At 36.1% G+C, this 24,795-nt stretch overlaps 1 long non-coding RNA gene across 1 annotated transcript in view; it reads right to left on the bottom strand.

The window, feature by feature from the left end:
• The window catches only part of LOC134759106 (uncharacterized), a 61,637-nt gene that overhangs the window by 21,663 nt on the left and 15,179 nt on the right, over nt 1–24,795 (bottom strand). Inside the window, exon 2 of the long non-coding RNA XR_010135008.1 lies at nt 14,139–14,338. This is a non-coding gene — a long non-coding RNA (uncharacterized lncRNA). The remainder of the gene's footprint in view (nt 1–14,138; nt 14,339–24,795) is intronic.

Genomic DNA, 24,795 nt, shown 5'->3' with positions numbered 1-24,795 from the left:
ATGAAAAAATGTTCAACATCACTAATCAACAGAAAAATGAAAATCCAAACCACAATGAGATGTAACCTCATACCTGTTAGGCTGGCTCTGATAAAATAGTCAAAAGACACCAAACGTGGGCAAGGACATAGAGAAAAGAGAATTCTTATACATTGTTGGTGGAAATGTAAACTGGTACAGCCATTATGGAAAAGAGCATGATGATTCCTCAATAATTAAAAATGAAATTACCATATCATCTAGCAATCCCAGTTCTGGGTGTATATTCAAAGGATATGAAATCAGTATGCCAAAGAAACTGCACTTTTATATTTATTGAAGCAATATTCACAATGTCCATGATATGGTATCAAATTAAGTGTCCATCAGGAAATAAATAGATAATAAAACTGTGATATGTATATGTGTGTAGATATATATATATATATATGTGAGCCAAGATCATGCCACTGTATTCCAGCCTGAGTGACAGAGTGAGACTCTGTCTCAAAAAAAATTTGTATGTTATAAATTATATTTCATATATATATAATATTGTCATATATATTGTTATATATTATTTTATATAATAAATAATACATATGTGTTATGTATAATATAAAATTTCATTTGATACATAAATACGTATTTTTATATATTCATTGTACTGTATTATAATATATTCATCATATATGTGTGTGTATATATATACATGGCATATGTATAAGATATCCTAGGTGATATCCAAGGTCTTTCAATATGCTAATTGAAACAAAGCACAATATATCATATATAAATTTGTCATATATTTTTATTTTTTATCATATAAATTTGTAAATTATTACAGAAGCTATGTTAATAAGGAAAATAGAATGTACTAGAATGGAGGGTAACAATAACTTTATACAGGTAAAATCTGAAATCCAAAATTATATCAAATTCTAAACTAACTTTAAGCGCCAACATGATGCTCAAAGGAAATGCTCACTGAAGGTTTTTGGATTTGGAAAACTTAACCTGTAGTTGCTATAAAAGCCTATTAGCATGACTCCCAGATACTTCTGGAAAATTAAACCTTGTCTTATCTCTGCAGGTTTAAATTTAGGGAATACTTCATTCAGCCTCCTTAGCTTGGGCTGCTGAAACATGCTCAGCATTAACAATGCTCAGTCCTGAGAGTATCGTACTTTATTATGCTCTTTAGTCATAATGTACATGGCATAAGACTAAAAACAGTGACATCTCCAGCTTAGATATCGCTGTCCGTAGCCTACAAGCAGAACTGCTTCAGCTAGGAAAGGGGGCAGATGAGTTTCCTGAGGTCTGATTTAACCTTCTTTCACTTTAAAAACAATCCACATGTTGGGGAGCTAGAAGCTTACATTTCCAGGTCCTGGGAAACTGTTGCTGATCTTTCAGTTCTGTACCTTGTCTGGATTTATTTTGCCACGTTTTGAATAGGTAAACTTTCTGTGTGTCTTTTCTTTCCATCATTCCGAATCTGTTCTTCATGTGGGTCATAAAGTTCCTTATCTTACTTTATCATCCCAGCTTCCTCAGAAAAGAAGACTTCAAGTTACCGTAGAGAAAACTATCCTAGGGAGAATTATTCTGCTGTGCAAACGCAATAAGGTAAAATGAGGAAAAAAAAAATGGAGAGAAAGAAAAACATATGGGTAAATCTCTAAGACAAAATGGCTGATACCACTTTCTGTTTGCTTGTCCCAGGGAATCTCAAGATGAGTTGTGAAAACAGTAGAAGAATAAAGTCAATATAACCTGAGAGCTAGAAATGTGGTCATATTTTCCTTTCATACCTTTCTTCCTCCATAATTTTGAGCTGTATTTGCTTTTTCCTAACAAAGCAATTTGTCCCTACAGAAGGAAGTGTAGGAATCCAAGAAGTATCCGTGGTAGATTTCAATTAAGAAGCTCTGGCATTAAGCAAAATAGGTGAAGAGGCTTTACACGTTTCCCTTTTGAGTCGCTCAGCCAAATTCATCAGTGTAAAGGAAGAGGCAAGTATTTAATTCAAAGGTATGTACAGGAATGGCTTTTCTTCTAGAGTGTGCCTTGTACTGCATTTCTTGAAGATCGGCAATACTTGGAATTAAAGAGTTGTAATACACCAGTTAAATTGGACATAGACAGGGCCGGGCGCGGTGGCTCACGCCTGCATTCCCAGGACTTTGGGAGACCAAGGCAAGCAGATCACGAGGTCAGGAGATCGAGACCATCCTGGCTAACACGGTGAAACCCCGTCTCTACTAAAAATACAAAAAAAACTAGCCGGGCATGGTGCCGCTGTAGTCCCAGCTACTTGGTAGGCTGAGGCAGGAGAATGGCGTGAACCCAGGAGGTGGAGCTTGCAGCGAGCTCAGATTGCACCACTGCACTCCAGCCTGGGCGACAGAGCAAGACTCCCACTCAAAAAAAAAAAAAAAAAATTGGACTTAGACAGGTTCCTATACAGTCAGATAAAATATACATCTCATGGATATTGTTGCTTTCATTGTCTAAGGTCACTGGTTTTTATTAAAAGCAAGCATTACGGAGGTAAAATTTGGTCTGATCCACATTCATCCTTGGTATCAAAACCCTCGGCCTTCCCCTTGATAACTCAACAAGATAACTTAGGTCATTTGAGATGTGTTTCTAATAAAGGATGCTTCATCTGTAATTATGCAGGAACTTTATACATATTCACCAGTAACAGTGTGTCCTTCATTTTTGAATAAACTAATTGTCATTTGGATCTCTTGGGTGTCTCAGGGTAAAGCTATTTAAGCTGTTAGCAAAAAGAATATGATAAAATTTCTGCAGCCAATATATAAGCAAACTTGCCACATAAAAATAACAGTAACTTTCATTTTTCTTAAGCTAAAATATTCCCATACTTTTACATTGTTTCATCTATGTCTTTCTCTCAAGCGAGAGACAAGTTTGATAACAAATGTTTAATACTGTAGAATGATTTGGACACAAACATCTTATTTGAACATACCAAGATCAGTTTTGAATTTATAGACTCTTTAGTAGAAGGTGATATCATAGATTATGAGTTTGGTAAACTGAAGATCAGACTCATATTTTAGTGATAAATTAAAACATGATGATATGGTTTGGATCTGTGTCCCTGCCCAAATCTCCTGTCAAATTGTAACCCCCAATAGGAAGTAGGGCCTGATGAGAGGTGATTGGATCGTGGGGGTGAATTTCTCTCTTGGTGTTGTTCTCATGATAGTGAGTGAGTTCTCCTAAGATCTGGTCATTTAAAAGTATGTAGCACCTCCCATCTCTCTCTCACTGCTGCTCCCACCATGTAGGTTGCCTCACTCCCACTTTGCCTTCTGCCAAGATTGTAAGTTCCTTGAGGCCTTTTAAGAAGCTGATGTCATTATGCGTCTTAGATAGGCTGCAGAACCATGAGCCAATTAAACCTCTTTTCCTTATAAATTACCCAGTCTCAGGTATTTCTTTATAGCAGTGTGAGAATGGACTAATATACATGATAATAGCTTAAAGTTGATGAGAATGAAGGGTATTTTTTTTCAGATGCTGACTGTGCTGCTGCAACCACGTGGATCTCAGTATCCACATTAACATCCCATAGAATGAGTAACTAGATTTTCACTTATCCCTTTCCCTGAATACATTTGTCTTAATTTTCTTATTGTAAAGATCACTATCTTTAGAAATGCAGTCAAGGCTTAATAATCCAGTACACAGTAACATCATTAAAATCTATAGCCTAAGATGAAACCATGCTACAATAATAACTTTCCAGAATTCCTAATAAGACTGAAGATAAGAGTCAAGTGAGCACCTATAAAACTGAATTTAGTAGTCACATTTTAAGATACATCTGGAAAACATATTTTGGCCTTTGAAAACGTGATTCAATAGTTTTGAAACCTCAGCCTAGAAATATACCACTCTCAAAAGCAAACAGATTTGTGAGCAGTCAAAACTTGCTTTGCACTTCATTTGTAAAATTCAAATTGCTTATTCAGGTCTCTCTAAAAAATGATGCTTTATGCTTCTTGAAAATTTATAAAATTATGTCCACTTAAATCTTCTTACTAGGTAAGATTAGATAATATTACTGCAATTAGGTAAAGTGAGTCTATTGTGCTGTGGTGCAATACCACAGGCAGCAGGAAAGAAACAGAGAGAGAATAAAGGGACAGGACTGCCCAGTGACTAGGTGATCCCCCATTTCAGGAATTTGAGCGGAAAATCTTTTATAAGCTGGTACAAGTTATAACAGCTAAAATGCATATAAGACATCTAAAATGTGAGTCATCACATTTTGAACTCATATAAAAGAGGATATCTGTCCAGTTGGACATCATTTCATTTATTCAAGCTGACTAGATTAGATGACCTTCTCAATGACAAGAGTGTCCACACCTCTTCAATTGCCATCAAAACCTCTCACAAATCAAAATATGCCCCCCCAAATATATTTCCTGCTTCTTTGCATAATAAACCTCACACTTTACCATTATTATCATATTTCTAATAAATGGAATAAAGTCTAAAAATGTAATATTCCTTCAGTGTACTGCAGGTCTGAGATAAAGTCAAATACAGAATTCAAGTAGTTTAATTATTATTTTATGAACTGCTTTTCCATCAGTTAGGAGATTGAAAATTACAATAATTAAATTAATTGCAGCAATGTGAATTAATTTTTAAAATATTGCTATGTGTTTCAATAATAAACTTTGTATTTATATGTAAGTAGTCATCTATAAAGAAATTTAGAGAGTAAAACTATCTTACATATTGTCATTCATTTTTCTTTATTCAGTTAAAGAAGTACTCAAACCCAAGAGCCCTTTAAAGAAACAACATAGGAGTCAGTGAGTGAGTGGGGGAAGCAGCCAAGATGGACGAACAAGAACAGCTCTGGTCTACAGCTCCCAGCGTGAGCGACGCAGAAGACAGATGATTCCTGCATTTCCATCTGAGGTACCAGGTTCATCTCACTAGGGGGTGCCAGAGAGTGGGTGCAGGACAGTGGGTGCAGCACACAGTGCGCAAGCCAAAGCAGGGCGAGGCATTGCCTCACTCGGGAAGCGCAAGGGGTCAGGGAGTTCCCTTTCCCAGTCAAAGAAAGGGGTGACAGATAGCACCTGGAAAATCGGGGCACTCCCACCCTAATACTGTGCTTTTCTGATGGGCTTAAAACACGGCGCACCAGGAGATTATATCCCGCACCTGGCTTGGAGGGTCCTATGCCCACAGAGTCTCGCTGATTGCTAGCACAGCAGTCTGAGATCAAACTGCAAGGTGGCAGCGAGGGTGGGGGAGGGGCGCCCGCCATTGCCCAGGCTTGCTTAGGTAAACAAAGCAGCCTGGAAGCTTGAACTGGGTGGAGCCCACCACAGCTCAAGGAGGCCTGCCTGCCTCTGTAGGCTTCACCTCTGGGGGCAGGGCACAGACTAACAAAAAGACAGCAGTAACCTCTGCGGACTTAAATGTCCCTGTCTGACAGCTTTGAAAAGAGCAGTGGTTCTCCCAGCACGCAGCTGGAGATCTGAGAACGGGCAGACTACCTCCTCAGGTGGGTCCCTGATCCCTGACCCCTGAGCAGCCTAACAGGGAAGCACCCCCCAGTAGGGGCAGACTGACACCTCACAAGGCTGGGTACTCCTCTGAGACAAAACTTCCAGTGGAAGGATCAGACAGCAGCATTCGCGGTTCACGAAAATCCGCTGTTCTGCAGCCACTGCTGCTGGTACCCAGGCAAACAGGGTCTGGAGTGGACCTCTAGCAAACTCCAACAGACCTGCAGCTGAGGGTCCTGTCTGTTAGAAGGAAAACTAACAAACAGAAAGGACATCCACACCAAAAACCCATCTGTACATCACCATCATCACAGACCAAAAGTAGATAAAACCACAAAGATGGGGAAAAAACAGAGCAGAAAAACTGGAAACTCTAAAAAGCAGAGCACCTCTCCTCCTCCAAAGGAATGCACTTCCTCATCAGCAACGGAACAAAGCTGGACGGAGAATGACTTTGCCGAGTTGAGAGCAGAAGGCTTCAGACGAACAAATTACTCCAAGCTACAGGAGGAAATTCAAACCAAAGGCAAAGAAGTTGAAAACTTTGAAAAAAATTTAGAAGAATGTATAACTAGAATAACCAATACAGAGAAGTGCTTAAAGGAGCTGATGGAGCTGAAAACCAAGGCTCGAGAACTACGTGAAGAATGCAGAAGCCTCAGGAGCCGATGCGATCAACTGGAAGAAAGGGTATCAGTGATGGAAGATGAAGTGAATGAAATGAAGCGAGAAGGGAAGTTTAGAGAAAAAAGAATAACAAGAAACAAAGCCTCCAAGAAATATGAGACTATGTGAAAAGACCAAATCGACGTCTGATTGGTGTACCTGAAAGTGACGGGGAGAATGGAACCAAGTTGGAAAACACTCTGCAGGATATTATCCAGGAGAACTTCCCCAATCTAGCAAGGCAAGCCAACATTCAGATTCAGGAAATACAGAGAACGCCACAAAGATACTCCTGGAGAAGAGCAACTCCAAGACACATAATTGTCAGATTCACCAAAGTTGAAATGAAGGAAAAAATGTTAAGGGCAGCCAGAGAGAAAGGTTGGGTTACCCACAAAGGGAAGCCCATCAGACTAACAGCGGATCTCTTGGCAGAAACTCTACAAGCCAGAAGAGAGTGGGGGCCAATATTCAACATTCATAAAGAAAAGAATTTTCAAGCCAGAATTTCATATCCAGCCAAACTAAGCTTCATAAGTGAAGGAGAAATAAAATACTTTACAGACAAGCAAATGCTGAGAAATTTTGTCACCACCAGGCCTGCCCTACAAGAGGTCTTGAAGGAAGCACTAAACATGGAAAGGAACAACCGCTACCAGCCACTGCAAAACATGCCAAATTGTAAAGGCCATCGAGGCTAGGAAGAAACTGCATCAACTAATGAGCAAAATAACCAGCTAACGTCAAAATGACAGGATCAAATTCACACATAACAGTATTAACTTTAAATGTAAATGGACTAAATGCTCCAATTAAAAGACACAGACTGGCAAATTGGATAAAGAGTCAAGACCCATCAGTGTGCTGTATTCAGGAAACCCATCTCATGTGCAGAGACACACATAGGCTCAAAATAAAAGGATGGAGGAAGATCTACCAAGCAAATGGAAAACCAAAAAAGGCAGGGGTTGCAATCCTAGTCTCTGATAAAACAGAGTTTAAACCAACAAAGATCAAAAGAGACAAAGAAGGCCATTACATAATGGTAAAGGGATCAATTCAACAAGAAGAGCTAACTATCCTAAATATATATGCATCCAATACAGGAGCACTCAGTTTCATAAAGCAAGTCCTGAGTGACCTACAAAGAGACTTAGACTCCCACACAATAATAATGGGAGATTTTAACACCCCACTGTCAACATTAGACAGATCAATGAGACAGAAAGTTAACAAGGATACCCAGGAATTGAACTCAGCTCTGCACCAAGTGGACCTAATAGATCTACAAAACTCTCCACCCCAAATCAACAGAATATACATTTTTTTCAGCACCACACCACACCTATTCCAAAATTGACCACATAGTTGGAAGTAAAGCTCTCCTCAGCAAATGTAAAAGAACAGAAATTGTAACAAACTGTCTCTCAGACCACAGTGCAATCAAACTAGAACTCAGGATTAAGAAACTCACTCAAAACCAGTCAACTACATGGAAACTGAACAACCTGCTCCTGAATGACTACTGGGTACACAACGAAATGAAGGCAGAAATAAAGATGTTCTTTGAAACCAATGAGAACAAAGACACAACATACCAGAATCTCTGGGACACATGCAAAGCAGTGTGTAGAGGGAAATTGATAGCACTAAATGCCCAGAAGAGAAAGCAGGAAAGATCCAAAATTGACACCCTAACATCACAATTAAAAGAACTAGAAAAGCAAAAGCAAACACATTCAAAAGCTAGCAGAAGGCAAGAAGTAACTAAAATCAGAGCAGAACTGAAGGAAATAGAGACACAAAAAAACTCTTCAAAAATTAATGAATCCAGGAGCTGGTTTTTTGAAAGTATCAACAAAACTGATAGACCACTAGCAAGACTAATAAAGAAGAAAAGAGAGAAGAATCAAATAGACGCAATAAAAAATGATAAACGGGATATCACCACTGATCCCACAGAAATACAAACTACCATCAGAGAATACTACAAACACCTCTACGCAAATAAACTAGAAAATCTTGAAGAAATGGATAAATTCCTCGATACATACACCCTCCCAAGTGTAAACCAGGAAGAAGTTGAATCTCTGAATAGATCAATAACAGGCTCTGAAATTGTGGCAATAATCAATAGCTTACCAACCAAAAAGAGTCCAGGACCAGATGGATTCACAGCTGAATTCTACCAGAGGTACAAGGAGGAACTGGTACCATTCCTTTTGAAACTATTCCAATCAATAGAAAAAGAGGGAATCCTCCCTAACTCATTTTATGAGGCCAGCATCATCCTGATACCAAAGCCGGGCAGAGACACAGCCAAAAAAGAGAATTTTGGACCAATATCCTTGATGAACATTGATGCAAAAATCCTCAATAAAATACTGGCAAACTGAATCCAGCAGCACATCAAAAAGCTTATCCACCATGATCAAGTGGGCTTCGTCCCTGGGATGCAAGGCTGGTTCAATATATGTAAATCAATAAATGTAATCCAGCATATAAACAGAACCAAAGAGAAAAACCACATGATTATCTCAATAGATGCAGAAAAGGCCTTTGACAAAATTCAACAACCCTTCATGCTAAAAACTCTCAATAAATTAGGTATTGATGGGACATATCTCAAAATAATAAGAGCTATCTATGACAAACCCACAGCCAATATCATACTGAATGGGCAAAAACTGGAGGCATTCCCTTTGAAAACTGGCACAAGACAGGGATGCCCTCTCTCACCACTCCTATTCAACATAGTGTTGGAAGTTCTGGCCAGGGCAATTAGGCAGGAGAAGGAAATAAATGGTATTCGATTAGGAAAAGAGGAAGTCAAATTGTCCCTGTTTGCAGATGACATGATTGTATATCTAGAAAACCCCATTGTCTCAGCCCAAAATCTCCTTAAGCTGATAAGCAAATTCAGCAAAGTCTCAGGATACAAAATCAATGTACAAAATTCACTAGCATTCTTATACACCAATAACAGACAAACAGAGAGCCAAATCATGAGTGAACTCCCATTCACAATTGCTTCAAAGAGAATAAAATACCTAGGAATCCAACTTACAAGGGATGTGAAGGACCTCTTCAAGGAGAACTACAAACCACTGCTCAATGAAATAAAAGAGGATACAAACAAATGGAAGAACATTCCATGCTCATGGGTAGGAAGAATCAATATCATGAAAATGGCCATACTGCCCAAGGTAATTGATAGATTCAATGCCATCCCCATCAAGCTACCAATGACTTTCTTCACAGAATTGGAAAAAACTACTTTAAAGTTCATATGGAACCAAAAAAGAGCCCGCATCGCCAAGTCAATCCTAAGCCAAAAGAGCAAAGGTGGAGGCATCACACTACCTGACTTCAAACTATACTACAAGGCTACAGTAACCAAAACAGCATGGTACTGGTACCAAAACAGAGATATAGATCAATGGAACAGAACAGAGCCCTCAGAAATAACACCGCATATCTACAACTATCTGATCTTTGACAAACCTGAGAAAAACCAGCAATGGGGAAAGGATTCCCTATTTAATAAATGGTGCTGGGAAAACTGGCTAGCCATATGTAGAAAGCTGAAACTGGATCCCTTCCTTACACCTTATACAAAAATTAATTCACGATGGATTAAAGACTTACATGTTAGACCTAAAACCATAAAAACCCTAGAAGAAAACCTAGGCAATACCATTCAGGACATAGGCATGGGCAAGGACTTCATGTCTAAAACACCAAAAGCAATGGCAACAAAAGCCAAAATTGACAAATGGGATCTAATTAAACTAAAGAGCTTCTGCACAGCAAAAGAAACTACCATCAGAGTGAACAGGCAACCTACAAAATAGGAGAAAATTTTCTCAACCTACTCATCTGACAAAGGGCTAATATCCAGAATTTACAATGAACTCAAACAAATTTACAAGAAAAAAACAAACAACCACATCAAAATTGGGCGAAGGACATGAACAGACACTTCTCAAAAGAAGACATTTATGCAGCCAAAAAACACATGAAAAAATGCTCACCATCACTGGCCATCAGAGAAATGCAAATCAAAACCACAATGAGATACCATCTCACACCAGTTAGAATGGCAATCATTAAAAAGTCAGGAAACAACAGGTGCTGGAGAGGATGTGGAGAAATAGGAACACTTTTACACTGTTGGTGGGACTGTAAACTAGTTCAACCATTGTGGAAGTCAGTGTGGCGATTCCTCAGGGATCTAGAACTAGAAATACCATTTGACCCAGCCATCCCATTACTGGGTATATACTCAAAGGACTATAAATCATGCTCATAAAGACACATGCACACATATGTTTACTGCGGCACTATTCACAATAGCAAAGACTTGGAACCAATCCAAATGTCCAACAATGATAGACTGGATTAAGAAAATGTGGGACATATACACCATGGAATACTATGCAGCCATAAAAAATGATGAGTTCATGTCCTTTGTAGGGACATGGATGAAAATTGGAAATCATCATTTTCAGTAAACTATCGCAAGAACAAAAAACCAAACACTGCATGTTCTCACTCATATTTGGGAATTGAACAATGAAAACACATGGACACAGGAAGGGGAACATCACACTCTGGGGACTGTTGTGGGGTGGGGGGAGGGATAGCATTAGGAGATATACCTAATGCTAAGTGACGAGTTAATGGGTGCAGCACACCAGCATGGCACATGTATACATATGTAACTAACCTGCATGTTGTGCACATGTACCCTAAAACTTAAAGTATAATAATAATAAAATTTAAAAAAAGAAAAAAACAAAAACAAACAAAAAAAGAAACAACATAAACACTGATTTGGAAATGATAGTTGAAGTTATTTGTGATTTTTATATTTAAATTTGATTGTTTTATTATGCAGTAATTGCTAATGGGCTTAATATCCTGTGTTAATTTAAAAAATTTTAAAGGTCAATGATTAAGAGCTAAATATCTTCAATAACCTTCTTATACATTATTTTTTTCATTTCTTAATAATCACTTGGTAAAAATCTGATAGACTCAAACTTCTAAAACCACTTATCTTCAGTGAGTTTTGTGTTTGAGTAGTTCAGAAAAGCATGTTGTCGAGTCTACCGTTTACCTTGCAAAAAAAAGGCTGAACTTCTCTGCCTGCCCTTCAGTCCTGTCTTCATACCTTCTTCAGGATGGAAATAAAACTCAGTAAAACATGCTGGAATATATTTACACACAACACTCTTCATCTGGCTCTTTAAAATGTTTTTTAAAAAATTAAAATGTCTTCTCTTTGTTGTGGTTTTGGTTTACTTAGATAATAAGCATAACCAGAAAACATTGAACACATGTTTATAGAGCAACTTGCTATTTGTTATCTGTGTAAAACTGTCCATCATACTATGGAAGATATAGAGATAAATAAAACATAGTCCCTATTCCCCAGGTATGTGAGAAAGTATAAACAGGCCCCCACTGATTCCAATGAAAAGCCAATTTCATAAAACATAGAATTTAAAATCTGTGAAATTTTTGTATGGGATTGCTGAAAAGTAAGACAATGCTTAGAGCTAAAGGAGCAGAAAACATTTTGCCATTTATATTGAAAAGTAAAAATAGAAACAGTCAGAATTCAAACAACAATTACAATATATGTTGCATTTTAATATGTATAAAGCACTCTCATATTCAATATCTCATCTGTTTCTTTAATCTTGTGAAGTAGTCAGAATAGATACATCATCACCATTTTGAGGATAGAGAAAATTTGTTTACAAAGGTTAATGATTGGTTAAAAATCAGTCCACCAAATCTAGAATCCAACCTAGAACTCCTAAATAAGCTAAGTTTTTGTTTTGTTTTGCTTTTGGCTTTACCTTCAGGAAAAAAAAAATAAAGCTTATTTTAAAGAAAAGGAAAACCTTTCTACCTCCCTAAGAAACTCACTAGAAAGGCAAATTTATGATTATATTCCTGAGTACCTCTTTCAAATATGTTAAAAAATACTTTTTTTCTCACAGCAAACTAAGTGATCCTGAATCATTTATGACCATAAATAGTCAGGATCTTTGTTTTATAGCTTTCTGGACAGATAGCGCTTTCAGCATAGTGAAACACCATTTGTAGGGAGCTTCAGATGACTGTCAAAAGGAAACAGGTATCCTACTAAAATATTAACCAACACCACGTTCTTTGTAATATTTAAGGAAGTAATTCTAAATATTAATTTCAACTACTGGTATCAATATAAAGTTTATTCAGCAAGCTTTTATAAACATTCACTATGTTGGGAAGATGTAAAGAACTCTTGAATCTCAATCTTATTATTTTTCACACACTGAAGAAAAGTACTGCATAAAGTTACAGTCCTGGTTAACAATTTCCTGAATATTTTTTCATCGTTCTTTTCATAAACAAAGATAAAGTGCTTGGATTTTTAAAAATATATTTCTTTTATTTTGACGGCATCTCTAATATTTTCAAAGCAACCTCTTAACAGATTCATGCTCTTGTGTAATATGTAAATATTAATGCATCATCTTAGCTTGTATGTTACCCTTGCATTCAAAAATAAATATTTATTTACCACATAATATATTTTAAAAACTCTTTAGGTAGTTTGTATTTTATAACAAATCAGAGAAAATACAAGCTATTGAAACAATTATTTGTTCTGTTTGGTTTTGCCTTGTTAAGTACTATTGCTCTTATATTGTTCCAGGATAGGATTATGATTGTTGCATCTGAGAATAAGCATTTCATGAAATAAGCTTTTTGAAAAATAATGACAATAATACTCATTAAGCACTGAATATAGTACCAGCAAGGGCATGACATAGGTTTCACTGACCCCATTTGGGACAATACACAGTGTGAGGCTTAGACATGTAAACAACCCACTGAAGATCACAAAGACGATCAGTGGTGTAGCCGAACTAAAGCTCAGGTTCCTGTGACTGAAGAGCCCCACCTTTAACCACCATGTCCATCAGTTCCTGTATCACAACAGTTTAGGTCTCTCTGTTCTAAAAGTTTATAAAAATGAAATCATACCAATGATATAGAAATAAAGTAGGGTGGAAGTGGCTTTCCCCATTGAAGGGGGTGAGTAATTTGTTGCTGCAGTGTTTGGAATTCTATAGGTAATAAACACACTCATTGTCTGCACCTGAGCACACTGCTTCCATTGCCTTTATTTTGGGATGCCTCAATACCCCACAGCATGTACTGCCCTGTGACCTCTTTTATGTGGCATAATGTCTGTTTTACTGATATCATTACAAGTATTATCCAGTGGTTCCCTTTCACTGCTGAGTAGTATTCACCGTATACATGTACTGCAATTGTTTACTCTCTATTTATGGCCATTTGGATTGTTCTTAAGTTTGGATATGATAAATAATTATACAAAAATATTATTGTACAAATCGTTATGAACATGTTTTCTTATTTGTTGAGCATAATCCTAAAAGTGAAGTTATTAAATCATAAGGTATGTGTATGATTAAATTTATGTGGAAAGATAAATAGTATTCCAAAGTATAACCATTTTACATGCCCACCTGTATAGTACAATGCTTTTGGTTTCTCTGCATAATGTCCCCACACTTGGTTTTGTTAGTCTTATTAAATTTTAGCAATTACTGTGTTTGTGCAGTAGACAATAAGTCATCTCTTAATACCCTCAATAGATCCTTGAAAACTGTAACTTTAAGTGAAATGACCTGTAGGAAATCAATTTTACCATAAGCTAATTAATATAAACCAGAGTTAAGTTTCTATAGTATATTTCTGGTCATGAAAACACCACCACCAAACTTCTAAATGAAGACAAAAACTCTTCTAATATTAAACTTTGAAATAAATGTGAGCGATGCATACATTTAAGACAGATTAATAAAAACAAGTAAGGTAATTATTTACCTGCTGAGACGAGTTTGGGGTCACAGGTGGGTAGAGCCACTCCTGGCAGTTCAGAGCAATAGAAGAACGACCCTGGACAGGATGATACGCCATCAGAGGGTGCACTCAAACACACCCACACTCACACAGATGAGGTCCATGTGGGTATGCTAGTTCACCTCGTGTGCACAGCTTTGGGGTGTGGGAGGAAGCCAGGATACCTAGAGAAAACCCACATGTGAAAAACATGCAAACTTTATACAGATGGTGGCCCCTTCCTATGAGCAATTTTTTATTCATTATCAATATTATAATAAAAGGACATTCAATGAAACACTATTTGAGAGTCTGTATTTCACTTTTGTTTTCTCTGAAACCACTGCTGTTAATCAACATTTAATGAGATCAATAGCCATTTGCATATCTCCTTTGGGAAACATCTAGCCAATCTTTTTTTTCTATTTATATAACATAGGGTTTCTTTTTGCATTATATTTTATAAGTGATTCCTATATATTCTGGATATAAGTCATTCACTAAGTATTTTGAAAATGATCTTTTGAAGAAGTTTTTTTTTTGTTTGCTTTGATGAGGTCCATAGCACCATTCTTTTTTCATTTGTGGTTTGTTCTTTTCATTAAAACAATTATTGGATAAAACCTTTTTCACTAAACAAAGTTACCAATAATTTATGTTTTATTTTTCTATGAATAGATATTTTATATCTTATGCTCATATATTGTTCTATAAACTACTTCTCTTTAATTTCTATTTAACTTTTGTATATTTTATGACAAAAAGATTCAGGATCAGCATATTCAATTGTTCCATAAATATTTTGAAAATATATTATCTGTATTAAATTATTTTTGATATTTTGTTGAAAATGAATTGACTATATATGCATGTGTCCATTTCTCAAGATTTCTGTTTCGTTGATCTGCATTTCCATTCTTACATAAATACCATAATATGTTGATTACTATGGCATTCTAATACATTTTAAATTACATGGTGTAAATCCCCCAAAATTTCTTTTCTTAAAGATTTTGGCAATTCTCGGTCTTTTTCATTTCCAGAATAAAAGAACTAAAATTTAGAGATATTAAATAGCTTCCCCAAATTGAGGTTAACAGGTCCAGGAATTAAATGCTAGTTGTTGTAGTTCCTGAAATCATTAGTAACTACCTAAGTAACTAATAACCATCCAAGTCTATTAATAAATTGCTTAACTATTTAGTCAACTGAAGACATAAACCTAAACTCATTTCCTTTTTAAATAAATCTATTTCATTTTTCAGCCAGAAATAAACTATGCTTGTTGATAAATTTATTTTAACATTATTTAATAAAATAACTTTCAAAAATACTTTAAGCTCTGGGGTACATATGCAGAATGTGCAGGTTTTTTACATAGGTATACAAATGCCATGGTGGTTTGCTGCACCCATCAACCCGTCATCTACATTAGGTATTTTTCCTAATGCTATCCCTCCCCTAGCTCCCCACCCCGACAGGCCCCAGTGTGTGATGTTCCCCTCCCCGTGTCCATGTGTTCTCATTATTCAACTCCCACTTATGAGTGAGAATACGCAGTGTTTGGTTTTCCGTTCTTGTGTTAGTTTACTGAGAATGATGGTTTCCAGCGTCATCCATGTCCCTGCAAAGGACATGAACTCATGCTTCTTTTATGGCTGCACAATATTCCATGGTGTATATGTGCCACATTTTCTTTATCTAGTCAATCATTGATGGACATTTGGATTGGTTCCAAATATTTGCTATTGTGAAGAGTGCCACAATAAACATACCTGTGCATGTGTCTTTATAGTAGAATGATTTATAATCCTTTGGGTATATACCCAGTAATGGGATTGCTGGGTCAAATGGTATTTCTAATTCTAGATCCTTGAGGAATCCCCATACTGTCCTCCACAATGGTTGAACTAATTTAAACTTCCACCAATAGTGTAAAAGTGTTTCTATTTCTCCACATCCTCTCCAGCATCTGTTGTTTCCTGACTTTAAAATGATCGCCATTCTAACTGATGTGAGGTGGTATCTCATTGTGGTTTTGATTTGCATTCCTCTAATGACCAGTGATGATGAGCTTTTTTTCATATGTTTGTTGGCTGCATGAATGTCTTCTTTTGAGAAGTGCCTGTTCATATCCTTTGCCCACTTTTTGATGGGGTTGTTTGTTTTTTTCTTGTAAATTTGTTTAAGTTCTTTGTAGATTCTTGTTATTGGCCCTTTGTCAGATGGATAGATTGCAAAAATTTTCTCCCATTCTGTAGGTTGCCTGTGTACTCTGATGATAGTTTCTTCTGCTCTGCAGAAGTTCTTCAGTTTAATCAGATCCCATTTGTCAATTTTGGCTTTTGTTGCCATTGTTTTTGGTGTTTTTGTCATGAAGTCTTTGTCCATGCCTATGTCCTGAATGCTATTACCTAGGTTTTCTTCTAGGGTTTTTATGGTTTTTAGACCTTACGTTTAAGTCTTTAATCCATTTTGAGTTAATTTTTGTATAAGGTGTAAGGAAGGGGTCCAGTTTCAGTTTTCTGCATATGGCTAGCCAGTTTTCCCAACACTATTTATTAAATAGGGAATCATTTCCCCATTGCTTGTTTTGGTCAGGTTTGCAAAGATCAAATGATTGTGGACGTGTGGCATTATTTCTGAGGCCTATGTTCTGTTCCATTGGTCCATATATCTGTTTTGGTACTGGTACCATGCTGTTTTGGTTACTGTAGTTTTGTATATAGTTTGAAGTCAGTTAGCGTGTTGCCTCCAGCTTTTTTCTTTTTGCTTAGGATTGTCTCGGGTATACAGGCTCTTTTTTGGTTCCATATCAAATTTAAAGTAGTTTTTTCTCTCTAAAGAAAGTCAATGGTAGCTTGATGGGGATACCATTGAATCTATAAATTAATTTGGGCAGTATGGTCACAATGTTGATTCTTCCTATCCATGAACATGGAATGTTTTCCCATTTATTTGTGTCCTCTCTTATTTTCTTGAGCAGTGGTTTGTGGTTCTCTTTGAAGAGGCCCTTCTCGTCCCTTGTAAGTTGTATTCCTAGGTATTTTTTTCACTTTGTAGCAATTGCAAATGGGAGTTCACTCATGATTTGGCTCTGTGTTTGTCTGTTATTGGTGTATAGAAATGCTTGTGATTTTTGCACATTGATTTTGTATCCTGAGACTTTGCTGAAGTTGCTTATCAGCTTAAGAAGTTTTTGGGCTGAGATGATGGGGTTTTCCAAATATACAATCATGTTATCTGCAACAGAGACAATTTGACTTCCTCTTTTCCTATTTGAATACCCTTTATTTCTTTCTCTTGCCTGATTACCCTGGCCAGAACTTCCAATACTATGTTAAATAGGAGTGGTGAGAGAGGGCATCCTTGTCTTGTGGTGGTTTGCAAAGGGAATGCTTCCAGTTTTTGCCCATTCAGTATTGTATTGGCTGTGGATTTGTCATAAATAGCTCTTATTATTTTGCAATGCTTTCCACTAATATCTAGTTTATTGAGAGTTTTTAGTAAGAAAGCATGTTGCATTTTGTCAAAGGCCTTTTCTGCATCTACTGAGACCAGATGGATTCACAGCCTAATTCTACCCGAGGTACAAAGAGGAGCTGGTACCATTCCTTCTGAAACTATTCCAAACAATAGAAAAAAAAAGGGCTTCCTCCCTAACTCATTTTATGAGGCCAGCATCATCCTGATACCAAAACCTGGCAAAGACAGAGCAAAAAAAGAAAATTTCAGGCCAATATCCCTGCTTAACATAAATGCAAAAATCCTCAATAAAATACTGGCAAACCGAATCCAGCGGCACATCAAAGAGCTTATCCACCACGATCAAGTCAGCTTCATCCCTGGGATGCAAGGCTGGTTCAACATACGCAAAACAATAAACCTAATCCATCACATAAACAGAACCAATGACAAAATAACTTTTTTATTTCTCTAATTTTCTCTGAAAAAATGCTGCCTGTATTTGAAAAAAAAAAAAATGTAAAGCCAGTTTATTTCATTTAAGTGAATGTAAAGAACAGCTCTGCTATGAATAGCCTATGATAGAATTAACTACTGTTTAAAAATTACCAAAAGAATCTTGATAAATTTCTTTATGATTTCTAGGAATGGTTAATAGAAGAAATGTATTTTAAAATTATGTTAGTTCACTTAATCAATTTTTCTCAATATATATCTAAAAACTTTCATTACTTTTCTGCTCTAGGAAGGACCTCAGGCAACCTGCCCAGCAATCATAAATGCTGCTTTCATCCTGCAAGTGATCTTACTTTGCATGCCACTGCGCCACAGGTTCATGAGCAAGAGAGTAGAAGGTATGAAGCATAAACTTCTCAGCTGTAAAGGCAGGGTGGATAGAAAGCCAATATAAAAAACACACACTTCCATACTTAATCCAATATTCCTTTTGAATACAAATGAGAGTGATACATATTATGCTAGTAATTAGATTAGAAAAACAATATTTCAGAAGGAAGTCTAAAGGAAACAACAACATGATATGCAAAAGAATTCTAATATATCCTTTCTGTGTTTTTTTTTCTTTCAGTCAGATTTATTTATAAGGCCTCTGCCAAACTAATTTAGCTCCTGCTATAGGTACCACTCAGAATTCATTTTCACAGATGCTCTTTTTAATCTTCACAATGTGGAGCTGAGTGGATGCTCTCAAAGGCCCCCTAGTTTCTTGTATGTCTTGTTTTGGAGATGCAGAGTCTTCCCAAAGTGAATATCTGTATTTAACTCAGGTCTACACAGTTTTACATCTCACAGGATTGTTTGGCTAATTTATATCTAACATTATTTCAGGACTGAATATACTGTATAATTGTATTGAGCACAATAGACAACTTCAAGTGAATACCAAGGGTACATTCAGGAAGCTTTTTAGTTTGCTCCATATTAAGTTTTCTTTTCATATTAATCTTGCTTTTCTATTTTTACTCTAATTTTAGATAAATATTATTCCTTTGAAAGTTTTGATGTTCCTCTTCCAAAATCTGGGTTAGTCTGAGAATAAGAACATTTAGGTGATGGAGTCATTAAACATCCTAACGTGTCAAAATTCATCAACCATATGTCTGTAAAGTCAGTCTACACTATGTAACTGTCCCTCTCAAGTAGTTAAGAAAACATCCCGCATTAAAAAAAAATTAGCAACTATTTCTTAATTTTAAATCCATCCAATCTTTTCGTGTGTCAGACACATAGTAATAACGATTACAGGAAAATATTGTGAGAACATTTCTCTAGATTATTTCTTGAGAAATGATCTCAATTTGACTTGTATAATGGCTTCATAGAAAAAGAATAGCCTTTGGCAATGAAACATGGTCATTACATTAGTTGGTAATATAAAGATAAACCAGATTCAAGTGAAGTTTTCTTAAAACCGGTATTACTTGGACAGTAAAACTCAGGGTATTGTCTCTTCATCTTGCAATTCACTTTTCATTTATGCACAAAGGCCAGATAAGCATTATTAAAAATGTGAGTGCAGCCAAAACTGTCCATAGTTGGCCTTAGCTTATTTTTGACAAACAATTAAGAAAATTTTATATTAATACAGAGTGCCAAAAAAGCTTTAGATTAAATAGATGTTAGATGATTTGTTTGAAGCTCTACAACTTTAGAAATATTTGTTATAGGGTGTGAATCATATAGCATAGAGAAAGGACTATATTGTATACATTTTTTCAATGCTTTGCTTTTAAATGAATAATAAATGCAAGAAATATGTTTACTGTTTTATTTAAGTTATTAAAAATCATTGGTAATTTTTTTAAACTGAAACAAATTATATGCTATTATTTTTTAATTTTTAAAATTTTTTAATTCTTTTAATTTTGCAGAGTCTCACTCTGTCACCAGGCTGGAGTGCAGTGGCATGATCTCCGCTCACTGCAACCTCCGCCTCCCAGGTTCAAGTGATTCTCCTGCCTCAGCATCCCAAGTAGCTGGGACTACAGGCATGCGCCACCACAACCAGCTATTTTTTTTTTTGTATTTTTAGTAGAAACAGGGTTTCACCATGTTGGCCAGGATGGTCTCAGTCTCCTGATCTCACGATCTGCCTGCCTCGGCCTCCCCAAGTGCTGGGATTACATGTGTAAGCCACCGCACCCAGCCTTAATGTTTAAAGTCAAATTTGTTGAGTTGTAATTTAGTAACAAAATGCCCTTATTTTAATATAGAGTTTTATGAGTTTGGACAAATGTATTTGCCTATGTAGCCATCACATTCAAGATATAAATTGTTTTCATCATCCAGGTATATATATTACTAACACCCCTTTGCAGTCAACCCCAAATTCCCACCTTCTCCTGGGTAACTGCAGATCAGCTTTCTAGCAACATAGATTGGATTTGTCTGTTCTGGATCCTTTATGTGTCATTCATTGGGTATATTTTTGAAATTAATCCATGTTGTTTCATGTATATCACTAAATTTTAGATTTTTTTACCAATACATTTTTTCAATTTAAGCTTTTTGGTTTCTTCACAATAAAACACTCAGTTTAGAAAAAAAAAAAACATAGATTTTCTTTTCTTAGTAATGCATTGCAGTTGGAGACACCTGGGTTCCAAAGTTGGCTCTGACATTTATAAACCAGATGGACATTTGCAAGTCACTCAACCATTCCAACCCTCTACTTCCGGAAAAACTGAGAAACTACCTCTTTACTTGAAATGTTGCAATAAAAATTAATTGAGAATTTGTATAAGGCATCTAGCACAAGTACACAGCAGTAGGCACTCAATAAGTACAACTTATTCTTAACAATTATTTCAATAAAACCCATAAAATTTCCCACAATTCTGTAATATTTTCGCCTCACTGCAACCAAAAATATGTGTAACTCCTTACCTAGAAGTTTTATAAACTATACTTTTGATTAACTGTTGCCTCTCACTATAAAATTACAAACCTTTAATGTATATTCTTCTAAAATTGGGATCAACCCTGTCTGTAACTACTGCTCTTGCAGTCTTGCCTTTAACAGTAGTCATATCCATTTATTATTCTTTCATGCACAGTATTTATCAAGAACTTAACATGTGTGGCTGCTCTTCTGAATACTCATTTCATTCCAATCTCTGCCATGTTTCTTTTTCTTAGAAAGGATTTTACGGGCAACAAATCTGATGCAGTATTCTCCACCATCTTCTTTCGCATTTGCCTATTTTAGTCCCTTTGTTACCCTTATTCTTGTACACACACACACCGCATTGTTGGTGTCTCCAAATGAAGCATATGCTTCATGAGGATAAGAATTTTGTTTTGTTACCATGATATTCTCAGCATCTACAAAAATGCCAAGTGAAGGTAGAAGCTCAGCAAGTGCTTACTGATCAAACTAACAGCTCTGATGAAAGCAAACAACTCTCATCATGACTCAGAGCTTTGGGATAAGTGGTCTTACTCCTGGATCTCAGGACAGACTAGCAAACTTCTTTGTGACACAACTGCTCTCTCTTTTTGGGTTATTCACAAAATTTGAATCACTGCTGCTTTTTTTTTTTTTTTTTTACGTCTGCTTTCTGAAACCCTTTAAACTAACCTTAAGTTGCTACTGGGTTTTCTCCTCTTTTATTACAGAGTAGGTCCAAGTGAGGTAGGAGACAAGCAGCACTTGTTTTCTGGTCACAGCTCTGCTGACCAAAGCAGGATCTGGTCCAGACAGGATAAAGTGACAAAACTGACAGGAACCAGCAGATGGCTACAAAAGCAATTCCTGGCTGCCCTCATTGCTCATTAGCATCAGACACTCCCACCAGCACCAGGACAGTTTATAAACGTCATGACAATGACCCGGAAGTTGCCACAGCTTTTCTAGAAAGTTATAAATAACCCACCCCTCAATTTGCATTGAAAGTTATAAATAAGCCACCCTTTAATTTGCATGTAATTAAAGTGGGTTTACATGAGAATAAATACTGTTGCCAGGAGCCCATAAGTTGCTGACTTTGGATGCACTGCCTGTTGAGTTACATCTGCTCCACAAGGAGTAGTACCATTCAACAAAGGATTGATGTCTAACATCACCAGCTTTTCCTTGAATTATTTCCTGGGTGAAGCCAAGAACTCTAAGAACTAAGCCCCAATTTCAGGGCTTGCCTGTCCTGCAACACAAGGGCTAGTGTCCAGATGGCCCCACTACTAGTGAGGCCACTAATTGTAGCTTTTTAAAAATTTGCATGCTATTTATGTTGCATAATTTTCTACTTTCCAAATAATTATCTTAAAGCAAGCTTAGTTTTAAAAAAAAAGACCCAATTAAATGTAACCAATATTTCTAATTTTTGATAAAAATCACTAGGACTTAACTTGTTGAACCTGAATTAGAAAGACATGGACAAAATCACTTTTAAGTTCTTCCTCCTCTTCAAAACAGCCTAAATCTTCTAAAAATAATAACAGCTATGTTTATTTAAAAATTCCATTTTATAATAGTTTTTATAATTTTTTTATTCTTTAAAGTATTTCAAAGGAAATTTATTTTTTTTCAGGTAGAAGCAAAGTGATACTAATAAATTTGAGTATACTAAAGTATCATGGTCAACAACTTTCTACAGGTAGTATTATTCCACAAAATTTCAACATATATCTGTCAAAGTTATTACTCTAATATTTTTCTATTATTGTGTGCCCAATTATAGTGAATTTTATTCTGATCTTGTCTAGACTGAAGCTGGCACCATATTCAATTAAGGTAAATTCTATTTCATTTCCAAAAAAAATTACCATATTTATTGTACAAAAAAAATTAACAGGCTTTGAAAACAAGTTTCTGTTCTTCCTTTCAGAGAAGGAAATGGCACTCATGTTTTCTAAATTCCAAGTTTGTATGATGTTCTTTTTCATTTCTCTTGTACTTGAAATTTAGTGACTTCTGGACCAGGAGATAAAGGATTTTTATCTCTGTATTCTCAGAGTTTGAAAGGAAAAAGAAAAAATAAAAACTAAAATGCTTCTTTTCTTGTACTGAACTTAAAAAACAGTTTTACTCTAGATTTTAGCATTTGTCAGCAGGCTTAGATGAAAGAGAACAAATAATTCTGCTTTTCCTTTATGAATTTGTTAAAATTTTTAGAGGATCCAAATACGTGAAATTTATCTTTATGACAAATGTTACTGATGACAAACAGTAATTCAGATTTGTCTTCTCTAAGCCCAGATATTTTTAAGCTATGCATCCTTTTATTTTCAAATTGATTATAAAATCCTTAGTCTCATCTCTTACAATCCCTGGTCTAAATTTTAAATGTGGGGGATCATTTTGTCTGTGATAAGTACCGTCATTAAGGTTAATAGAGGTGCTGGAGGAACATCTGAGTCATAAAGTTAAGGACATTTAGGGGATACTTCACAGAGAGATGATTGCGCAAGCGGTATATGAATGCTCAATTGGAATGTTTTCCAGTCCAAATAGATAAACAGAAGTAGAGGAAGATTCTCTAGGTAGAGGGAACATCTTGTACTAACACAAGGGCATAAGCTTTTCTGGGAATGATAAGAATCCCTGCACAGCTCTCAGACAGAATTTATGAAGGACATTTAAGGATGCAACTAGAAAGACAGATTAAGGTCACACTGGGAAATTCCAATAAATAATATTCAATCAGCTGCAGAATTTGAACATTTTCTTCTATAGTAAGTAGCCTTAGGTAGCTTTGAAATCCAATTTGTATTTTAGAAAAATCACTCAACGGAAGTGTGAAGACCTGAATTAGGCAGTATGTAATTACCTATTAACACATAACAATTATCCCAAACAGTCCACAACACAATTTGGCCTTTAGCCTCCAATAATACACATCCTTTCCATATGCAAAATATACTCAGTGTCTCTTAAAGCCTCCAAAAGTCTCATCCCATTGCAGCATCAGCCCAAAGCCCAAAATCTCATTATTTAAATCAGGCCCAAGTGCAGAGAAGACAACTGATGTGTAGTTCTATAAGTACAGCTCTTTGAGTACAGTTCCTTGTGGCCTGTGAAATAAAGAGATAATTTATCTGTCTTCTGATTACCCAACATTTTATGATAAGACAAGCATAACATATTCACTATAGATATTCTTGTTCAAAAATGAGAAAGTGAATTTCACTAAGGTGTCATTGATCCATAACAATTCTAAAATCCAGCCTGCATGATTTTTTTCTATTTTTTTTTTTTTTTTTTACAAAAGACAGCCTGTCTTTGCAGCTGAATAGTTTTATCAGCCACCATCCTGTCAGTAGAGTTTTGGGGACCAAAGGCTGTTGGATATTTTTTTCTTTCTTGCCTTTTTCTGTCCAAGCCGGCGATGATCTGCATATATAACTGCATTAGTCCATTTTCTGTTGCTTATAACAGAATACCTAACACTGGATAATTTATTTTTTTAATTATTTTTTCCAGTTATGGAGGCTGAAAAGTCCCAGATCAAGAGGCTCCATCTGCTGTGAGCCTTCTTGCTGGCAGGACTCTCTGCAGAGTCCCAAGGTGGTTCAGAGTATCACAGGACAAAGGTGCTGACTGTGCCAACTCAGGTCTCTCTTCCTCTTCACAGAAAGCTACCAGTCCCACTCCTGTGATATTCCATTAATCCAATAACCTATTAATCCACTAATGGATTGATCAATTTATGAACATAGA

This window comes from Gorilla gorilla, chromosome 7 (genome assembly GCF_029281585.2).
Source record: "Gorilla gorilla gorilla isolate KB3781 chromosome 7, NHGRI_mGorGor1-v2.1_pri, whole genome shotgun sequence".
NCBI classification, from domain to species: domain Eukaryota; kingdom Metazoa; phylum Chordata; class Mammalia; order Primates; family Hominidae; genus Gorilla; species Gorilla gorilla.
The sequence above is the reverse complement of the archived record's forward strand: the minus strand, read 5'-3'. Positions and strand labels throughout refer to the sequence as shown.